The sequence below is a fragment of the Rattus norvegicus genome, chromosome 5 (genome assembly GCF_021556685.1).
Source record: "Rattus norvegicus strain SHRSP/BbbUtx chromosome 5, alternate assembly SHRSP_T2T, whole genome shotgun sequence".
In the NCBI taxonomy this organism is placed as follows: domain Eukaryota; kingdom Metazoa; phylum Chordata; class Mammalia; order Rodentia; family Muridae; genus Rattus; species Rattus norvegicus.
The window spans coordinates 70,795,001-70,815,852 of record NC_141538.1 but is presented as its reverse complement, the minus strand read 5'-3'; the positions used below and the strand labels follow the sequence as shown (position 1 = coordinate 70,815,852).

General features: G+C 34.2%; 1 protein-coding gene across 1 annotated transcript in view; it reads right to left on the bottom strand.

The window, feature by feature from the left end:
• Nucleotides 1-4,377: 4,377 nt before the first annotated feature.
• Nucleotides 4,378-20,852, bottom strand: part of Cylc2 (cylicin 2) — a 34,984-nt gene continuing 18,509 nt past the window's right edge. Inside the window, 2 exon segments of the mRNA NM_001427183.2 lie at nt 4,378-4,538; nt 17,396-17,579. The gene's annotated coding sequence lies outside the window, so the exon portion shown is untranslated.

The window sequence follows — 20,852 nt, the reverse complement described above, 5'->3', positions numbered from 1 at the left end:
TTCTACATGTAGGAATCAAGTAAGACCAGCACCATTTGTTGAAGATGTTTTCCTTTTCACTGTGTATTTCTGGCCTTCTTATCCAAATCAGTTATCCATATATGATTATATTTTTGTCTGGGTCTTCAATTGAATTCTATTTATGAATATGTCCATTTTTATGCAAATACGAGCTCTATTACTATAGCCCTATAGTACAATGTGAAATCAGAGATGCTAATGTCTTTAGCAGTTCTTTTATTTTTCTGGATATTTTGAGATATGTTTTTTGTGTTTTTTTTATCGTATGAAGTTGAGATGTTAATTCAAGATTTGTAAAGGATTGAGTTGGAATTTTACTAGGGATTGCATTCAATCTCTAGATTGCTTTTGGTAGCATGTCCATTTTTAATATGTTAATCCTTCCAATCTACAAGCATGGAAGATCTTTCTATTTTCTAATATCTTCTTCAATTCTTCAGTTTCTTTTTTCCTCCTTTTTTTTTTTTATACAGGGTTTCTTTGTGTAGCTGTGATTGTAACTCTGAAGACCAGGACTTATTTTTTTTTATTAACTTGAGTATTTCTTATTTACATTTCGAGTGTTATTCCCTTTCCCGGTTTCCTGGCAAACATCCCCCTAATCCCTCCCCATCCCCTTCTTTATGGGTGTTCCTCTCCCCAGCCTCCCCCCATTGCCGCCCTCCCCCCAACAATCTCATTCACTGGGGGTTCAGTCTTAGCAGGACCAAGGGCTTCCCCTTCCACTGGTGATCTTACTAGAATATTCATTGCTACCTATGAGGTCAGAGTCCAGGGTCAGTCCATGTATAGTCTTTAGGTAGTGGCTTAGTCCCTGGAAGCTCTGGTTCATTTTTTTAATTCAGAGATCCACCTGCCTCTACCCCCTAAGTGTTTGGATTAAAAGGGTTCACAACCCTTCCTCTATTTTCTTTAGTTTCATGTGAAGTTGGTTCAGCTACACAATTTGAGGACTTCACTACAAAATAAAAGTGCAAAAATATTACAGTGTTGTGGTAGGGTTCAGTGTATAAAGAGGGTTCAAGAGTAAGGACAAGCATTCATATCCGCCAAACTCTCATAATTAGATATTAAGCCTAGGAATTAATTTGTAATCGCATCCTATAAAAAGTGATGTGGTACCAAAAGCATGTTAGTTAGAGACATATCAAAAAACTCTGTATTTGCATTGTGAACAATGTAGAAGAGGAATCATTGCAGATTCTTGGCAATAGTTCAGAATGTGAAATGAACTTATACATATATGCAGTCATGTTCAAACAGATGTCAGCCCACACACTCAATACACACACACACACACACACACACACACACACACACACACACACACACACACAAAACAAAAGTCCCCTAAATGAAGAATAGTTGTCATTATTTCCTGTTTCTATACACAATATAACCGGAACCAAAGCTTAAATTCACTTACTCCTTGTTCAATTCACTTTTTGCATTCTTTTCTATTTTGTTGATTTCTGTATTGATTATTTCTCCAACATACCACCACATTTAAGAAGGAGTTTTTTGAGGGTTCAGGAGTGTTAAGATCTCTTCATTTTTATTTTTATTATTTTTAATGTAGGCATTTAACACAAAAATTTGCCTCTTAGGAAATACCTTCATTGTGCTCTATAAATGTGGGCATGTTGTATATTCATTTTCATTCAATTCTAGTATGTCTTAAATTTCTTTCTTAATTTCTTTTTGACAGATTTCATTCAATAGTAAATTATTCACTTTCCAGTAGTTTGTAAGATTTTTGCTGTTCCTGTTGTTCTTGATATCCAGACTTAATATATGAAAGTCAGATAGGATGCAATGTGTTTTAATTATCCTGCGTCTTTTTGGAAGTGCTTTGTATGTTTTTATATGATTTTAGGGAAAATATCTATGAGATGATAGCAAGATGTTATATTCTTTTGTGTCCAGGTAAAATGTTCTGTAAATATCTATAGGTCCATTTAGTTAGTTCTGATATTTCTCCACGTTTTGAATGGATGACTTGTATATTGTTACAAATTTGATATGAAGTTTCCTACACTCACTGTGTGAGAACCAATGCATAATTGAAGTTGAAAATTTTCTTTTATGAATTTGATTGCAAATTTGGCAGAGTACCAATTAAAGTGACCCAGAAAAGAAATTCATCTTGGCACAAAATGATCAAAACACTAAACCTACATAATAAGGGAGAATATTAAAATCCACAAGGGAAAAATAGCAAGTAGCATATGAAGGAAGACTTAATACGAAAACACTTGACTTTTGAATAAATAGTCTAAAACCCTGAAGGACCACATAGACAGATGTTGCACAAATTTCAGGAGACCACAGATGCCAACCCAGACTCTTCTATGCAGCAAAACTTTGGATTATACAATAGATGAAGAAAATAAGATATTCCATGATATTATTAAATTTAAGCAATATCTATCAAAAATATTGTCCTACAGAGGGTGTTGATTTGAGAAAAACTCCTGTCTAAGGAAGTTAGTCACATAAGCAGACCCAGGAAAAGACAAGAAAGAAATTGTCAAAAAGCAGCAATTAAACATTATGACCATTTGAACATTGAAGATTCACAAAGTAGCTTGGAAACTTCCTGTGAAACTTCTGTTAAAATAGGAGAAGTGCAACATATAAGAAGATCAACAAACTTTTTGGAATCAAATGGTATTCAAGTTCAAGCAAGTAGTTGATTAAATACTTGAAGAAAAAAATAAGCAGTATTTTTGTAAAGAAAAAAAAGTAGACTTTTATCTTACACTAATACCCAAAAATCAACTTTAAATATTAAAAACATAGGGCCAAAATAAAAAAAACCTCTTATAATACACAGGATAATGGCTTCTTAGCCTCAATGTATGTAGAGAGTGAGTTTATGCATTTGTCACTAAAAGCAAATGCCAGGTAAAAGTTATGTGAAGGGTAGAAGGCATTTTGTCTACAAATAATTTTTAGACAACAATGGGCACTGAAAATCTTTGTCAAGAGAAGAGACTTCTTGCAAAATGTACTTAGCATAAAACAAAATAAGAAGGTAAGAATTTTAGTATGATGTCTACATTTATTTCCTTTCTTACCAGTAGTTTCAAGGGCTATGTACATGCACAACTCATTCATTAATTAACACATTTTTTTTCAAATTTCATTCACAATTCACTAATGCTATTTTAAAATGAGAATGTTGAAATATTTTGTTGAATAAAAGGTAAAGATGCAATATTATACACAATCCAAATAGCAAGTTAGATTAGATTATAACAGTTTAAATTTATTTGTAAGACTATTTAAAACTCAACAGTGATGAATTAAAGAGTAAATTGTAGTTTTATTTTATTGGCTATTATGTATTTTAGTTTTCTTTAAGAAAGAATTGCTGGAAAATGTAAATATTGAATTGCAAAACTCAAATATCACTCAAGTAAACTGTGAATTTAAAAAAATGAGCTGATGAACCCAATATATAACTTTCTTTTTTTTATTTAACAGGCTTACCAAAATTATATTTATTCAGAAGATCACGAGAAACTGGGAAACCACTTAGAGCCAACCATCAAACATCACCTGTTGCATTAAAGCAAGGTTTCACAGGAGACCCCTGGGAGAAATTTTGCTTCACATCACTCTTCCAGGGAGAGTAGAAAACTAAATACAATCATGTCCCCACACCCAGAAGACTCACCCCACTAAACTCCCAGTTGTTATAAGCTTGAGACCAACAGATTCTGCAGAACCACATGGCTATCACATGAAACTTGACTTGAACTAAAGCATAGTAGATGGAAAAATATTCAAGCTAAGCTGGTTACAGAAAAGCAGCCCCAGAATTTAGAAGATCCTTCTAGAAGTGTACATAAAATTCTGGTTAGTTCATCAAAAGGACAATGAGTCCTTTTAACAACGTTCAAAATTACTTCATGATAAAAGCCCTGAAGAAACTAGGAATGGAAGTGTTTGCCTTACAGACAATTACTGCTAGACTCCCAGGGACCTAGCAACAGCTAGGTGTGGTGTTTTTTCAGTGCTACCTCAGTCCCACCTCTCTCTCTCTCTCTCTCTCTCTCTCTCTCTCTCTCTCTCTCTCTCTCTCTCCTCCCTCCCTCCTCTTTCTCTCTCTCTCTCTCTCTCTCTCTCTCTCTCTCTCTCTCTCTCTCTCTCTCTCTCTCTCTCTCTCTCTCTCTCTCTCTCCTCCCTCCCTCCTCTTTCTCTCTCTCTCTTGATGTTGAGAAGGGAAAAGTGAAGAAAAGTCCAGAGATGTATACCTGAATGAAAATCAAATGCCATGACCACTCCAACCATATGTATGGTTTTTTAAATTAAATTGTAACCATAACATGTAGAGACATAGGAGACATATCCATGAAGAAATGTTTTAATGGATGTTTTCATCTGATGTTAAAATTCATTCATTTCAAAATTAGAGCTGCCTGACAACTTCACAGACATGAAGATAATCAAGAGAATGAAACGTTGCACTCTTCCATAATGAGAATTTTGAACAGTTCTTCATAGTATACCTGAAATTTAATCACACAAGAGCAACAAAATGTCAAAGATAAACCCATATATGGCATGTTCTACTATATCAGAAAAAAATAATATCAATATGTATATTCTTGGTAACTAAATTATCTCAAGTTGATAATAGATTACATTGATAACTATACTTATACGTAAGCAAATAATCTACAAAGATCTGTAAGACAGAGTCATCTATACATCCTACAATTTCTTGATCAAAGCTTGGATCAGCAGTTGGGGTATAGTCTATTTCCACTGCCTGAAAACACCTTCACTCACTTGAAGCAAATATATATATATTGATATTTTTCAGGCTGATAGCCACTAAAATAGAAATTGAGGAGAATCAGGTAGTTAATGAGATGTAAGGGAGATATTTTCTAATGGTGAAAAGTATTTAAACCCAATGTGAGCTACTCAGAAAACTGAAGCATCCTGTAAAATCAAGCATGTTTACTTAAAGCCCCGGGAACATGCAAGAGGAAATATGTTCAAGATGCTAAAGGTTGAACATAGATCAATAATTCTGTGATCCAGCAAACATCATTTAACTTTCAAATATGTTTTGTATGATGTTGGATCTTTCTTTCCCTCTCTAATAAACACGAACACTTTATTGTGTTTCTATATAATTTAGCTTCATATAACTTAAGAGTAAACTGCATGATTTCCTTAGTTGCTACCCAAATCCTTTCTTTATAAACTCTGAAACTGTTTTCTATGACTCCCAATAAAATTACCATGTAATAATGGTGAGAATTATTTCTTTTTACACTCAATAACCAAATACACATAAAATTAGGAGATCCATTTGAAATCCATTACATTAATTCCTGAAGAGTTGCATCACTGGAAGTTTTGTTAGTTTTTTTATCCCAAAGAAAATTTGCTTCATGTTAATTTTCTACATCAAACTTTGGTGCATTACACAAAGCATGTTAGACTTATACACAGTTTTATTTTGTTGTGAGCTAGGCTCCACATTAAATGCACAATATCTACTTGCATCCTTTTAAAAGGAGAAGCTGATAACAATTATTATAACAGTAACATCATAAACACTATTAAAATAGATCTAAAAATGTATGACATACAATAAATAAGGTATCTGGACAGGACCAGTAATTATATCCATTTCCCTCTATATCATTAATTATTCTATCCATGTTTTTAGTGGGAATTCAAGATCCAACTGTTAATACTTCATAATTTGATAAAGGTATCTTGCAAGAAAATTGAGTAATCTTCCTTAACTTGCTATATAAAGAATTGACACTGCCCCAAAATACTATTGTACAAATAGATAGAAAACTTGAATAATAAATTTGGGATGTTTATAAACCTTAGGTTTGTAGCTCTCTGGAGGCAAGCTTCCTTTCTCTTTTCTAAGGTCGTTTTATATTTGTTTTCTTTTTCTTTTCAACCCCTACCCCTCATCTAAGAAGTAAGAAGTACAGTGGGGCAAAAAGGTAAGATAGAAATCCCTGAGTCTAAACTTCATATCTCATTTCCTTCCTGTCAACGACCAATTATTGGTAAAACATGTTCAAAAATTTATTTATTATTCATAAATGAACAAAGCCATCAACCTCAACTTAAGGGATTTGTATGACATTCTTCTGATAATTTCTTCCTGATTAATTGAGAAAAAGGATTCCTTTTGTTGGGGGGGTGAGAGGGGGTCCAAGAACTCTAGAATGAAATTGTTAGTCTTAATAAAGCTAGCTGTAGCATTTGTTGTCCAGTCTCTGTATGCTGAGGAAGTGCAGGCTTAAATGATGTCCAGACTGGAACAGTCTGAAAGGCTGGACCAAGTGAGCTAGGTGTTTTGAAGTTGTCCTGGAAGTAAGTCTTTAGGGAAATCAGTTTCAATGCACTTGAGGTAGGATCAAGGCGGGCAGCTGGAATGCTTCTCAGTATACCCTGGGGGTGAATCTTGTATGGGGTGCATTCCTGGCTGTCCGGCTTTTATTTGTTTGTTTGCTTGTTTGTTTGTTTTGCAAACATGAAGTGTGTGTGTGTGTGTGTGTGTGTGTGTGTGTTATGCAATATGCACAGATCAGTTAAAGATGAGGTTTTGTTCCTTTTTTGAGCAGGTGAAAGACAGCTGTCTTTCTTAATGAATTAGTTTGATTATATAACCTAGAAGAATGCCCTCTTTTGTAGATCATAAACTTGACAAAATTACATAAACCCAGAGCAATGCTTTATAGAGTTTTTTTCTGCATCTCATAAATATCTGTATCTAATAATCTTGATCCTACTGGCCATCTCTCTGTGGCCCTTTTCCAAACTTGGTCAGCTTTTCTTGAACTCTGTACTTGTGTTACTCTTGGACTGTCATCAAGATTTGAAGTACCCTTACAAAATGACTGTTGCCTCTTTTCTGAAACAGCTTAAAGTCCCCAAATGGAAGAAACAAAGCTCAGTGATTGACAAGTTACTTAGCCTTGAAACCCCTGTCCTAGGAGTGGACTATGTTTGCTATATAATTATTTTATGTACCCTTACATTAGTGACATCTGTAGCAAAACAATGTTAAATCAAATAAAATGAGAAGCAGTTGCACAAATAGACTTATGAGGAATTATTTAATGGTATCCTCACAGTCCAAAATAAAATTTACAGATATTATAGCCAAGCAATGGTATGTATGCACAAGCTGGTAGGGTTGGTGTCACCTGAAAATCTAAATTTATACTCATCAAGGAAAAAACAAGACTGATGGGAAAACAGACATAGCTACACTTTTAATTTAAAGGCTACACTACTTTGCTTATTACTTTCTAATTCACTGCAAATCATTCATGCGTTTCTGAATGATATTCACAATACTACCAGTATCCATGGTAGTAATTGCTTAGGAAAATAAGAATATGTTCCGCATAGCAAGATGGCAAACAAACATTAATTTCTTGTTTTTGTCTTTGCTGCTTCCTTAATTATGTAAGTTGGTTCAATCACTCCAGACATCTGAATTAATGTATACTATCATTGAATTGTCATTGAACTTTGTGAATGCTTCTGTATGCCTCTCTTTCTGTCCGTATCCCCGAAGAATACATTGTTCATTGCCACTAGCCTAAAACTAAATATAATGTTTTAGAAAAAACTGTCTTCATTAAGGAAAATTATCTAAAACATATGATAAAGAACACTTTTTTTAGGTTTATTTGATTTTAGTAAGGTAATGGTTACTTGTACTCTTAATTTTTCCAGATATTTGTTACTTTACTAAGCAACTCTGTCTAAGATTTTTTTCATGGCACTTATTTATATATTAAATTCTAACTAGAAAACACCTATGGTTTCATCAAAGAAAGGAGGAAAAACTAATCTTTGGAAACTAGTCTAAATTTTCATTTATTAAAAACTAATACTTACAAAGAAACTTTACACAGTTGAAATACAGGATCCTATCTAGTCTCACCCATCAGGTGTAGTGTGCCCTGAGCTTGATCTGAGGTATTTCTTGGCATTAGGTATAACTTGTCTGAATATTCGCCACAATTCAGTATTTGATGAAAAAAATGGGGATCTGAATTATTTTTCATTATCAACTGAGATAGTTTCTAATGATTTTGTAAAATAGAAATATGATGAACAGTACTTTGACTCACACAAGCACTAATTCCACATAAATAAACATATAAATACACACACATTGTAACGCATGATTTTACCAAGATGAACACGTATGAATGGCTTAAGAGCAAATTTTAGATGAGGTTTCAGAGTTATCATATATAAAATGTGATATATTAATAAATGTAATTTATCTAGTGATTAATCATAAAATTAAAAATATGTTGAAAATAAGACCTAGCTTTGCAACAGAACACGTTTGTTATTGTCATTGTTCTTTTTATTATTCATGTCATTTATTCATTTTACTATGTAACTTCTGAATGTTCGCTATTCAACTTCTCAAATCAAATGTCTTTTATAAAATGAGTCCACAGTAGATTTAATATTTAGCATAAATTATAAAATCTCAAATATAAGAGGTGGCATGAATTAGTGGCTGTATATTAGGCATAAAGTGCTGAACTGAAATTAATGATACTTTTTTTGCCTATCATTTTAGATTCATTGCTGTACTTTATTCTACTCAATGTATCAGCAATCTCAACATAGATTACATTGTTATTAATCACAAAAATAAGAGCAAAATTATATCTTATGCTTCATGATCTCTCCTTTTCTGTCCTACATACATGTACGTATACACACACACACACACACACACACACACACACACACACACACACACACGAGTCTCGTTACTCAGAGAATCCATATTTTACCCTTTCAACTTTAGAACTGTCTCCTGAAGGACAGTGAGGAGGACTTCTATTGAGAAAACATTTCAGGCCACAATTAAGGAAGCCAGGTCAATTTAGCATTCTATCTTAGTCAGGTTTCTATTCCTCCACAAAACATCATGACCAAGAAGCATGTTAGGGAGGAAAGGGTTTATTCAGCTTAAACTCCCACATTGCTGTTCATCACCAAAGGAAGTCAGGACAGGAACTTACATAGGGTAGGAACTTGGAGGCAGAAGTCGATACAGAAGCCAAGGAGGAGTGCTGCTTACTGGCTTGCTTCCCTTAGCTTGCTCAGCCTACTTTCTTATAGAACCTAAGACTATTAGCACAGGCATAGCACCACCCATAATAGGCTAGATCCTCCTTCTTTGACCATTAATTGAGAAAATGCTTTACAGCTAGATCTCATGGAGGCATTCCCTTAAGGGAGGCTCCATTTTTGTGATCTCTCCAGCTTGTGTTAAGTTGACCATACCAGCCTGTATATTTGACCCCTTGTCAACTTGACACACAAACACATCACTATTAAGACTCAACCCTTACTTTCTTATTTATCCCCAAGTTCTAAATAACTTTAAAATTCCCAGTCTTAACAAATCCTTACATGTTAAAATTACAATCCCTTTAAAATATGCAATCTCTTTACAAATTCAGTCTTTTTACAGTTCAAAGTTTCTCAGCTGTGGGCTGCACTACAATCCGTTCTTACTTCAAGAAGGAAAAATATCAGGACAGACATAATCAAACCAAAGTCAAACTCTAAATGTCCAATGTCTGGAATCCACTCTCAATCTTCTAGGGTCCTCTAAGGCCTTGGGTTACTTCTTCAGCTGCACCCATTCAAGCTCCCCCTTGTCTTCTAGACTTCAGCTGCCTATATTCCATTGTTGCTGCGTTTCTTGTTGGTCATCTCATGATATTGGCATTTCCAAAACACTGCTGTTTTGGAACTAGGCTTCACCAACAGCCTCTCATAAGGCTCTCTTCATGATGCCAAGGCTCAACTCCTTCCCACAGAACTAGATCAAACTCATTAACGTCAAAGAAGCAAGTGAAAAATATGCGTGCAGCATGAAAGTGAAGATTTTTATAGTTCCTGGTGAATCTAGGTCCTCAGGTCCTGATACTTGATTTACTGGCTCCAGAATCTTGTGGTATTCAGCTATGGTTTTCTTTTTCTCCCTCAAATTCTTAGAGAGTGTTCTAAGATTTCTTGTGTTAATTTAAGGTGTTTTGAATTTACGTAACAAAATTTCATGGGACAAAAATATGATTATTAGATACAATCAAATGTTTCCACTAGTCAAAAAATTTAAAGCATAAACTTTTAAAGAATTTCAGTTTCATTAATATGTTAAATAATCCATACAGATGTTATAGATGTTGTGCATTTTGTTTCATTGAAAATGACTTACCCTGAATATTGGAGATTAAACATGTTTTACCTGCAAAGTGTGGATCTCCCTACTCACTGTGAAATAGGGTAAAATAGACAAAACAGGAATTACAATGAAAGCCTGCCAGGGTCTAAGCTTACAGAAGAATAAAATAAGAAGACTATTTTAGAGATGAATTGAGATAACTATGTGGCTTCACATGTCACCATGGAATTAGTGCTAACAGTGTTTTCTGCTTCCCTCTTCTTCCAGTTCCTTTTCTTTCCTGGTAGTATTAGAACAATAATTGCTTGTAGTATCCTGAAAACAAAAAACCCTAGGAAAAACTATTTTAAGTGAATGCTAATGTTGAAGGAGTCAATCAGGATACAGAAAGTACATTCGAGAAGGGCCCTTAGTGCTTGCTCATCAAGTAGCTTCTAACACAAAGATTCTGGATACATGAAAAATGGTCACTTCTTCAAAACTAGAATCAGAGTGAGAATAAAGGAACCAGCAGCAGAAAGGTATGCTGAGCCTAGTATATCCTATTCTGTAGAAAAATAAGTAGTTAAAATGATGTCATGTTCAGGGAATATTAAAGGAAAAAATCTAAACTTTTAAAAATCAAGGCATTGTTTAACTAATCTTTTCTCTATAGTTTTATGACCAGTATTACATAACTCTCTCTCTCTTCCTCTCCTTCTCCCTCTCGCTCTATGTCTCCCTCTCCCCCTATATCCTTCTCTCCTTCTCCCCGTCTCCACCCCTTTCATCTACATTGTATGGTTTAACTCAGCACCACAGAAAACACTCTCCAGGCCTCCACATTTCCTGACACTGAGTGCTTTATACATTTCCAGGATTTTAATAAAACGACTTTACACATGACCTCAAAAATAAGATTTTTTCCTGGCACTTACTTATATATTAAACTTCTAACTAGAAAACATCTATGGTTTCATCAAAGAAAGAAGGAAAAAAGTAATCTTTGGAAACTAGTCTAAATTTTTATGTATTGAAACTAATATTTACAAAGAAACTTTACATAGTTGAAATACATGGTCCTATCTACTCTTACCCATCAGGTGTAGTGTGCACTGAGCTTGATCTGAGGTACTTCTTGGCGTTAGAATGGACCTTGAACTAAAAATAATTGCTTATTTTCTAGATAAATAAAGTCTCTTTCAATCTAAAACTAGTGTGCCTTCTCATGGAAGCAATTTAGACTGCAACATTCATTTTCTTAAAAAAGGCCATTTTCCCTTGGGGTCTAGGTATTATGTTTTAATTCTTATGAGACTTTTAAGTTCCTAAAATAAGTTAACATCGCTTTTGTATGGCATTTTTCACACTAGGTCTAGACAAAAAGAAAATGAGAAATCATTGTTAACATGAACAAGTTGTATGTTTTTCATCTTCTCCACATTTAGATGCCAATACTGAAAGGACTGTACATATTTGTTGATACTTCTGGGTTAATGGCTTAAAGATGCCATCTATTTAGGTTATTGGTATCACAGGGTTTCTTTTTCTTTCTTTCGGTATTTTATTTTGATACATGTTTTTTACCTCTTTCTGATTTTTATACTTTCTATTTTGGTCAAATTCACACTTTCTCCTAATCTCCTCCCAAATTTATTTCTGTCCCATATCCAACTAACCCTTTTTTCTTCATCTTCAGACAAACAAACACACAAACAAACAAATGAAAACATCCAATCAAAATGCCGATCTACACCCCCTGAAGCATGTTACACCACCAAGGACTATAAAGTAAAATAAATAATAAAAAGCTAACTCTCCCTCTCCTAGAACAGTTAAAGAGCAATGGCTGCTTAGTTAGGAATGACCTTCAACTTTACAGTACTTCAGCTTCAATGTGAGAAACTGGTCCAAATGTTACAAGGCCATAGTAAAGAACAGTAACTACTGTGGTAATCTGAATGTAACTGAGAGAAACACTGCCTCAACACACATAGCTAATTTAACCCTTGTTTTGGGAGAGTAGGGAACAGTTCACTCTCATCCACAGAGAAGAGAAAGGACCATCTTGGCATTTAATTGGCTGATTATGAGATCTTAGAAGGAAGACAATGGAGGGAATGTGAAAATAAGTTACATTAATAAGTGGGCTAAAGAACTGATGGTGAGGGGAGATGAATGTAATGCTTTGTCTGTGAAAATTAAGTGGGATAGGGTAACATGTAGAGTCTAAATGAAGAGAAGACATACTCATCACAGCTTTCAAGGCAGGTAAATTTTAACTTTGGGTGAGAAATGTGAACAGATACCTCACTGAAGAAGATACGCTGATGATATATAAACATTTAAAAAGATGCTCTGTGGGTTGGGGATTTAGCTCAGTGGTAGAGCGCTTGCCTAGGAAGCGCAAGGCCCTGGGTTCGGTCCCCAGCTCCGAAAAAAAGAACCAAAAAAAAAAAAAAAGAAATTTAAAAAAAAAAAGAAAAAGATGCTCTGTGTTGTACATGACTAGAAGATTGAAAATTAATACAAGAGTAATACATGTGATTATGAGGAGACATCTTTTAATACTATTTTTATGGGAATGTTAGTTTTGACAAAGATGTAACTGTTGAATGATTTTATAAAATGAATATGACATTGAAAACTGTGTAAAATATTTCAATTATGAATTGTGAGAATTTAATTATAAATCTTTTTTGTTATTACTGTTACTCATAGCATTATAATTGTCAAACAATTTATTAGAGAGAGAAAAAGAGAGATATTGAAGACATCAGTTCCTTAGTTCTTAAAGTTTTGACCTCAGGAACGCCTTCCACCCTTAAAACATATTTTCCCCCAAAGGGTATTTGCTGATATGGGTTATATCTATTGATATTTATGACATAATTAATCTGATGATTTTGACATAATTTCTTCACTAAATATGCATAAGCTCATTTACATGTTAAAATACAGAACATGAGTGAAAACTCTGCTTCTGAAGGGAGGGGTGTATTGTTTTCCATTCTCCAAATCCCTTTATGTCTGTCTTAATAGAATACAGCTGGGTTTCTCCATGCGCATTATATACTGCTAGCTGCTTTCAGGGAGTGATGTATCTGTAGAATATTCATCCTCACACAGTAATGAATAGACAAAGAGTATTTAAAAAAACTTTTTTTGTATAGTTGTCAAATCTTTTGTGATCCATAGTAAAATATGGCAAGTTGTTATTGTTTTGTAATGCGGAACCTGCATCATGCAAATGAGCCTACTGCATTCTGTTGCACGAAATTCCAGTGTATTTTTATTTATTGTGTTGCATTTTATGGACTTTTAAAGAGTTTTGGAACATGTGCTAGTCATTGAGATTTGTGAAACATTTCATTTTACGACAGCATATCTGATTCAGATTTTCTACCATCGATCTATCCAACCATCCATTTATCACCTATGTATCCATGTATGTATGTATGTATGTATGTATGTATGTATGTATGTATGTATGTATGCATTATCTTCCTTCCTCCCTTCATTCCTTCTTTCTTTTCTGTAAGGGGAGATTCCCTAATTCTTTAATTGGGTAAATAAAGACAGCAGAAGCCAATCCTTAGTTGAAGATATTGAGCTGGGTTTTCCAGGTCCCCGGAGGAAGAAGAGGAGACAATAAAGAGAAAGGGCTTTTTCAGCAAGGCTGTGGAGTAGAGAGGGCTGACACCACATAGTCCTGGGGGCTATTCGATCCAATGGTTTCCCCTGCCATCCCTGATGGAGTCTAATATAGAATAGCTGATGATTTTAGGACAATAGATTCCAAACCCACTGGTTGTGTCATCTGACTGATTTTAAAATATTAAGGATGTCTGATGTTTTCTATTCACAATGATTCAGGTGGACAAGAGAAAGGGCATAACAGCAGGACAGTCACTGGTGGGTAGTTTAGCCAGCCAGCCATGGGAGCTAGCTAAGTGAAGACAGAGAGAGCTAGTCAGGGAAGCTGGGAGAAACTGGGTAGTCATTGACAGCTTAGTGGAACTAGCTGCAAAAGGTTGAAAGAGCTCTAGTGGAGCTCTTGAGAAGGAGCAAGCTTGGATTTTAAAGGTACATGTAATCCCTTTCTTTCTTTCTACCTAATATCCATCATCTGAAGAATAATCCATTGCATTACTTATCAAGAATTCACATTTTTCTATGACATATTGCTGCATATCCTCCAGGAGACAACTTTGGAGAGCTGTTTGGACCACAGTAATGGTTCCAAGTCTTCCAAAACCATGAAATTCTCCCCAATGCTTGATTCTTATCATGGATGACTGTGATTGATTGTCAAGATAACTGACAAATAATTGAGAAACTTCCTGGATGCCTTTAATGTGTACTTCTGGACGTTTACACAATGTTTGTGGAGACTCTGGTGTGTCTGCCAGTGAACTGGGATGGAAAAAAATCACCCTGGGTGTGAATGGCATCATCAACATAATGGGAGCTGGGAGGCAAAACCTGGAAGTTTGCATGTGCCTGAAACTAGACCCTTCATGTATGATGAAGTTTCTGCTTCTGTCTTTGCCTTTTCAGTCTCTAAGTCTTGGCCCTGAATATGAGTCACCGAAGCAAAAGTCTAGGGAGCTTCAAGGCCTTCAGGTTTGGGGGCTGGATCATTGCTTTATTGCTGAGGGTTCCAGCTTCTTGATCAGGGAAGCTGCTGGTTCTGTGGCTGCCAGCCACTGTGGGACTATCCAGTCCTTGTCTGTTTAACTCTCATATTTATATATTCAGTTTATTGATTCTGTTTCTTCAGCTAATTCAGACTCATACATTCACATTATTTCAGAGTTGATTTTCTGGAAGTGCCTGGTCAAAACAGTGTTTTCTAGAGAATACTTTCAATTTTCAGACCAAATAGCCAGTTTTTTAATTATCTTTTCAAAAGTCAAGATGATGTTCCATGGAAAATATAGTGAGCTCACAGCTTAGTCATAAGTGCTTTTCCTAGGTATCCATGCTATTGCATAGACCAAATGTAGTATGCATCCTCTTTTTCATTTCCTCACACAGAATGGTAAGAGATATGTATATATGACTCGGGAGTTAACGACATTGAAGGATTACAGATACATCAAGTGGAGTCCTGCTAACCCTGCTGTCAGTGCTCAGAAAGCTTCAGAACATTGACTGCCAACACAGTTTATTCCCATTACTCTAACTGAGGCCAAAGCACCAGAAATTATTAGCCACAAACACTATAAATTTTAACGGAGTGAAATAGCTTATTACTCTTTTAAGCATAATTTTGTAAATTGATCTTGTGCTCACTGAACTCCAGTTTTTGAGATGCAGATAGCTTTACAGTGAGTTATTGGGTCTTCGAGTGCTGGCTGTCACTCTCCTTTCTTCTTTTGGTCTCTGTACCTTGTTTCTATGTAGAAACATAGTAACAATTTATGATGATATTCTGGAGTGTGCCATACCTTACAATGTACTTGTCACATCCCAAACTGTATCTAAGTCTTCAAAATCCCATTCTATCAGTAAGCACATAATAAAGCAACAAGATGGATGAGGATGTTTAAATGGTACCAATTCGTTTAGAAGGAGGTAAAAGGAAGATGTCTAGCATCCCAAACAGTTGCCCTAGAGTCATTTTTAATGGGTTTTGGATTTCTAACCCATTAATATATTAATAATTTGAAAAATCCAAATTTCCTAGTACGATCATGAAGGCAAAACTCTGTTTTTCAGATTTAGGAATTTTCCTTTTATGCTTTTATACCTGATACTGAACTATTCATTCACTTAACCCTAAGAATTCAAGGTGGTAGAGGTTCTTTTCCTGACCCCAAAATGTTCAACTCATCAATGAAGGGGACATCAATGTCTTAAAAATTAAAAGAAAATATGCTTGAAAATTAATGTATTAATGAAAAGGGTTTTCATGTTTTCATTTGGAATTGGATGATTGATTGTTAGACTCCCACAGTTCAATAACAATTTTAATGATTTTTATATTCTACTTTGAGATAATCTATATTTCGTTATCAAATTTGAATGGATGTTCCTGGGCTCAATTATTACATAACAAAGAGATAAGCAACACACAAGCATTTAAAGCTCACCAAATATGGAAATATGCAGTACCATTCCTCTGAAGTACTAGAAAAGCATGTTTTTCTGTAAAAAGATTTTTTGGGGGGAATTGACAATATAATCTGTGCAGTTTCCATTGCTTTACATTTTCAATGATTCCCACATGCAGTGACAGATTGACTACTACATTTTATATTTTCTGTGTCTTTTCAGTGATGTCTGTATTTCAAGTATACTCACTTTCCTATTAAAACATTAAATAAATTTTAATAGCATATATTTATATACTTAAATATGTAAATATTAGTTAAATATCTAATATATTTTAAATAAAACTTTAAAAGTGAATGATACAGGATTTTAATACACATTTAGTTTAACCATGTATGTGTGTAGAATTATTTTCCTGTCAACTGTAGCTCCTTGTAAATTAAATATCTGGGGCATACCATAAAACGTGAGCAATGGAGATGTTAAAGTATAGAATAATTATGAAGTAACTTCTGTTTTTCTTCATGTAATATATTTCCCAGTAAAATGCACAAATGAACTTTAAGGAATGCTTGGGTGAAAGATAGTTCACAAAATTATTCTCTTTTATGAAATATAATTATTTTGTTAACCTCTCAAAATGCGAAAACATAGACAATTTGGCTGCATTTCATAAATGGGCAATAAATCCTATAAGTTAACACTAAAAATTAGGATTCAAGAATATGCCAGCTATTTTAGTTCCATTAGTATATTCAGGCAGATATTTATAAGAAAAAAACTGTAACTATTTCCCATTTTCAAAAGTCATATAAATTAATTGTAATCCTAATAAGATTCTAATGGAAAGAAGTTCATCATATTAAATTCATTTTTTTAAAATAATGATAAGTCACATTGCAATTTAATATAAGTGAATTGACAGTTATTTACAGATACTTTGACACAACTCAACAATCAACACACAGTTTACAAAGATTGGAAACATATTTTAGTGAGATTTGCCTACCAGTAAACAACAATCAGGACATATATTTATAATAAAGTAACTCAGAAGTTTCACATCGCTATCAGAACTCAACAAAGTTTAAATTTAGCACATACCATAGATTTTGAATAAAATTATACAACGTCTTCATTGCCAGGGTTCTGCTGTACTTCTTAAATGACCTTCATAAATTTCTGTTGTTTTTTTCTTTTTGTTTTTGTTTGTTGGGGGTTTTTTGCTTCTCATTTCCAGAGCTGGTGTTGTCTCTTTGATTTCATCATCTTCTTTTCTTTTCACATTCTTTGAATGATAAAGTATCATTGGTAAATGTTTAATGTTATGGTTAGGAATAAGCTCTACGATCAGACTCGGTGTTAGTGAAAGAAAAAGTGAAGCTATTTTTAAATCTTTCACACATCCTGACTGCAGTTTCCCCTCCCTCCCATTCCTCCTCCTACATCCCACTTCTGGAGATAAACTCCACCAAATGTTTCCCTTTAGAAAGATGATAGATCAGCTAAAAAAGGCTCTGCTCAATACCAAAAGCATAAGCTGAGATTTGAAGTGCAATTTTACTTTTCTAAGTATTATTTAACTCTTCTAGGCATTATCTCCACTGTCTAATGCCTTAGAATCACAATAATTTTACATAGTCTTAATGAAATGTAAGTACTTAAATTTAGAAGATGAACTATTTCTAAGATTTTAAGTTCAAAACATCTAAAAGAGACACACTATATTTTAACCATATTCTATTTCATAAATTTAATAAATATGCCATTCAACCATGATACTTGCAAATCACTGGATATATAAGCATAAGAAAAAGACTAATGAATGTAATGTAGATGAAAATTCATTTCAAATCAAGAGCCTTCACACAGGGTATGGGTAGTTATGAATTTTTTTACAAATATGTACAAAAGTAAAAATAATACCAAAGTAAGACTAATGTATTTGATACCATTTAAATATCCTTACATTGATAAGTAGGTCTAAACTGATCTGTAATGTTATGACCAAACGTTTTATTCCTCTGTTATTTTATTTTCGTTGCATTCTCTGTTTCTCTAAGCATTTAGATCCTTTTCAGAGAAGTGAGATAAAGAACACTCATTTTGTAATCTTGTGATTATGTGTATGTGTGTGTAGGTGTGTGCACATGAGCGCAAGTGCCCATAGAGTCTAAAAGGGAATCTGTTAGACCTCATTGGCCAAGAATTACAGGCAGCTATGAACTTCAACCTGGCTAAAAAGCAAACTCAAGTTCATCTTTTTAGTTCTGATATATTAATTTAAAAGTGTTGGAGAATGAACTGAGAATTACAATTGTCAGATTATATCTTAAGGAACTCTGAAAATGATGACTAATTTCAAACATGTCAGTGCTTACATGTACTACAAACTCTTGGCTATCCAGTATTGTCATGGGTATGAAAACAATATGGGCTTCAGGAAATTTTCTCTCAAATTAAAATAAGAATTCAAACAGGAAACAAATCACAAAACAACACAGTCTTTTCCAAAGAATCACAGTTGTGGTTACTCTAGTATCGAAATTCTGACTTGATTATGAAACTCGAATAATAAAAATGTCATGCTATTTGTATTAAAATGGGAAGCATGAACTCAAGGGCAAGATTAGGCAAGCAGAAGCAAGTCTTTGTATAATCCTGCTGAATAGCTTTAGTAGAATGTTGACAAAAGTACTATAAAGTATGATCATTTCTACAAAGATAACTGTACATTGCTAGAAAACAAAGTTGGATATATATATCATGTATAAAGTTGAAGTTCGATTGGATGTAGAAACTGGATCAACATTTACGGTCTCAGCCCCACCAATTGGGTCAAGTACCAGTTCGAGACACCTTTGGAGGGAATGGTCGTTTAAACTACCACAAAACTAATCAGAATATTGAACACACAGTTTACAATGTAATTTCATAGTCAACAATTATTTATGTAGATTCCATAGACATTAAATGAACACAAGTTTTAAATAAACTGTTAGATAATCTGGAAAACCATATGCACAAGAAAAAAAATCAAATATCTCATCCCGTTTACACCCACCAACTTAAGTCAATGAAAGACATAAACTTAGGGCCTGAAACTATAAAATCACAACATCAGCAACAAACTGATAGAGAAAAAATTCTCAACAATGATCTTGGCAAAGGCTTTTACATGTAATCCCAAAAGCATAAGTAACAAAACAGAGACAAACTTGATAGTATCACACTAAAAATAGTATGCGCCCCACAGGACAATGAAGAGAGTAAACAAATAGCCTAATGACTTGAGAAAAAGTATCTGAAGACTACAGCTTCACCACAAGCTATATAAAATGCTAAACAAGTCAATAAGATCAAAACATATAATTCAATTTAATAATGAGACCTGTCCCTAATAGACATGTCAAAGGAAAAAAATGTAAATTGGCAGCCTGTGCATAAGTTTTTTGATCACCATTTAATTCTTGTGCTAGTTAAACTCTTGTCTCTGTATCACAATATCTAAGATAAATATCTTTTTGTAATTTTCCCCACCCTCCGCCACTTTTTCCATTCCCAGACACCTCCCCTCTCCTTCACATCCAAGCCTCTGATTTTATGAGAGAGAGAGAGAGAGAGAGAGAGAGAGAGCACAAAATTCCATAGTAAGTTAGTAAACATAGGAAATAACTGGAGTTGAGATCCATTATTCTGCATTCCTATATATATATATATATACATATATATATATGTATATGTATATATGTTCTACCATAAAAATTATTTCTTGCTCTCTGTTGGTCTACATATTCACAATAGTAGATCTATTCTTACTGATAACTGTATGTCTAATAAATGCCCGATAAATGAAAGAAACAAAAAAAAGTTTTCAATGTAACTAATATCCAAAGAAATGCAAATTTAAAGGGCCATGAGATATCTCCTCTCACTGTTAGGGCAGACTTATGACATAATACACAGGAAAGAAAGCACAGCAGTGGAGTTAGTACAAGGGGATCTCCTCTGAACTCTCCAAAGGAGGTGTAAGTTAGTGCAGTCACTATGCAGAACTCTGTGGAAGCTCTGTAGAGTTTCCATGTGATCCAGCCATTCTGGGTAACTATATCAAAGTCAGCCTATTCAAGTGCTGTCTGCACTCCATGTTCACTGCAGCATTATTCTCAACATTGTTTTTCAAAGAACCTGTGGACAAAGAAGGGGACAGTGCAACACTCTTCAGACCTAGAAATATGTTCTTGGGACAACATCAGTGAAGGTGAATCATTTCATTATCAAATTAAATTACTCACCATCACATAGTTTCTAATCTCACTCAAGAATGAAGATTAAAAGCAGTGAAACAGAGAGCCCTGTCACAGTGGCCAAAGGCCAGGAGATTCACCTTTGAGGTTAAATGATACAAAATTGCAGCTGCTAACAACTGTTAACTACAATAGACCCTCTTTACAATGATGCATTTTTTCTTTTAAATTTACTGAGCTTTTTAAATGTATTTTTGGTCATACAAAGCTATTAACTATGTGAGGTAACAAATATTCTTAAATAGATTAATGCA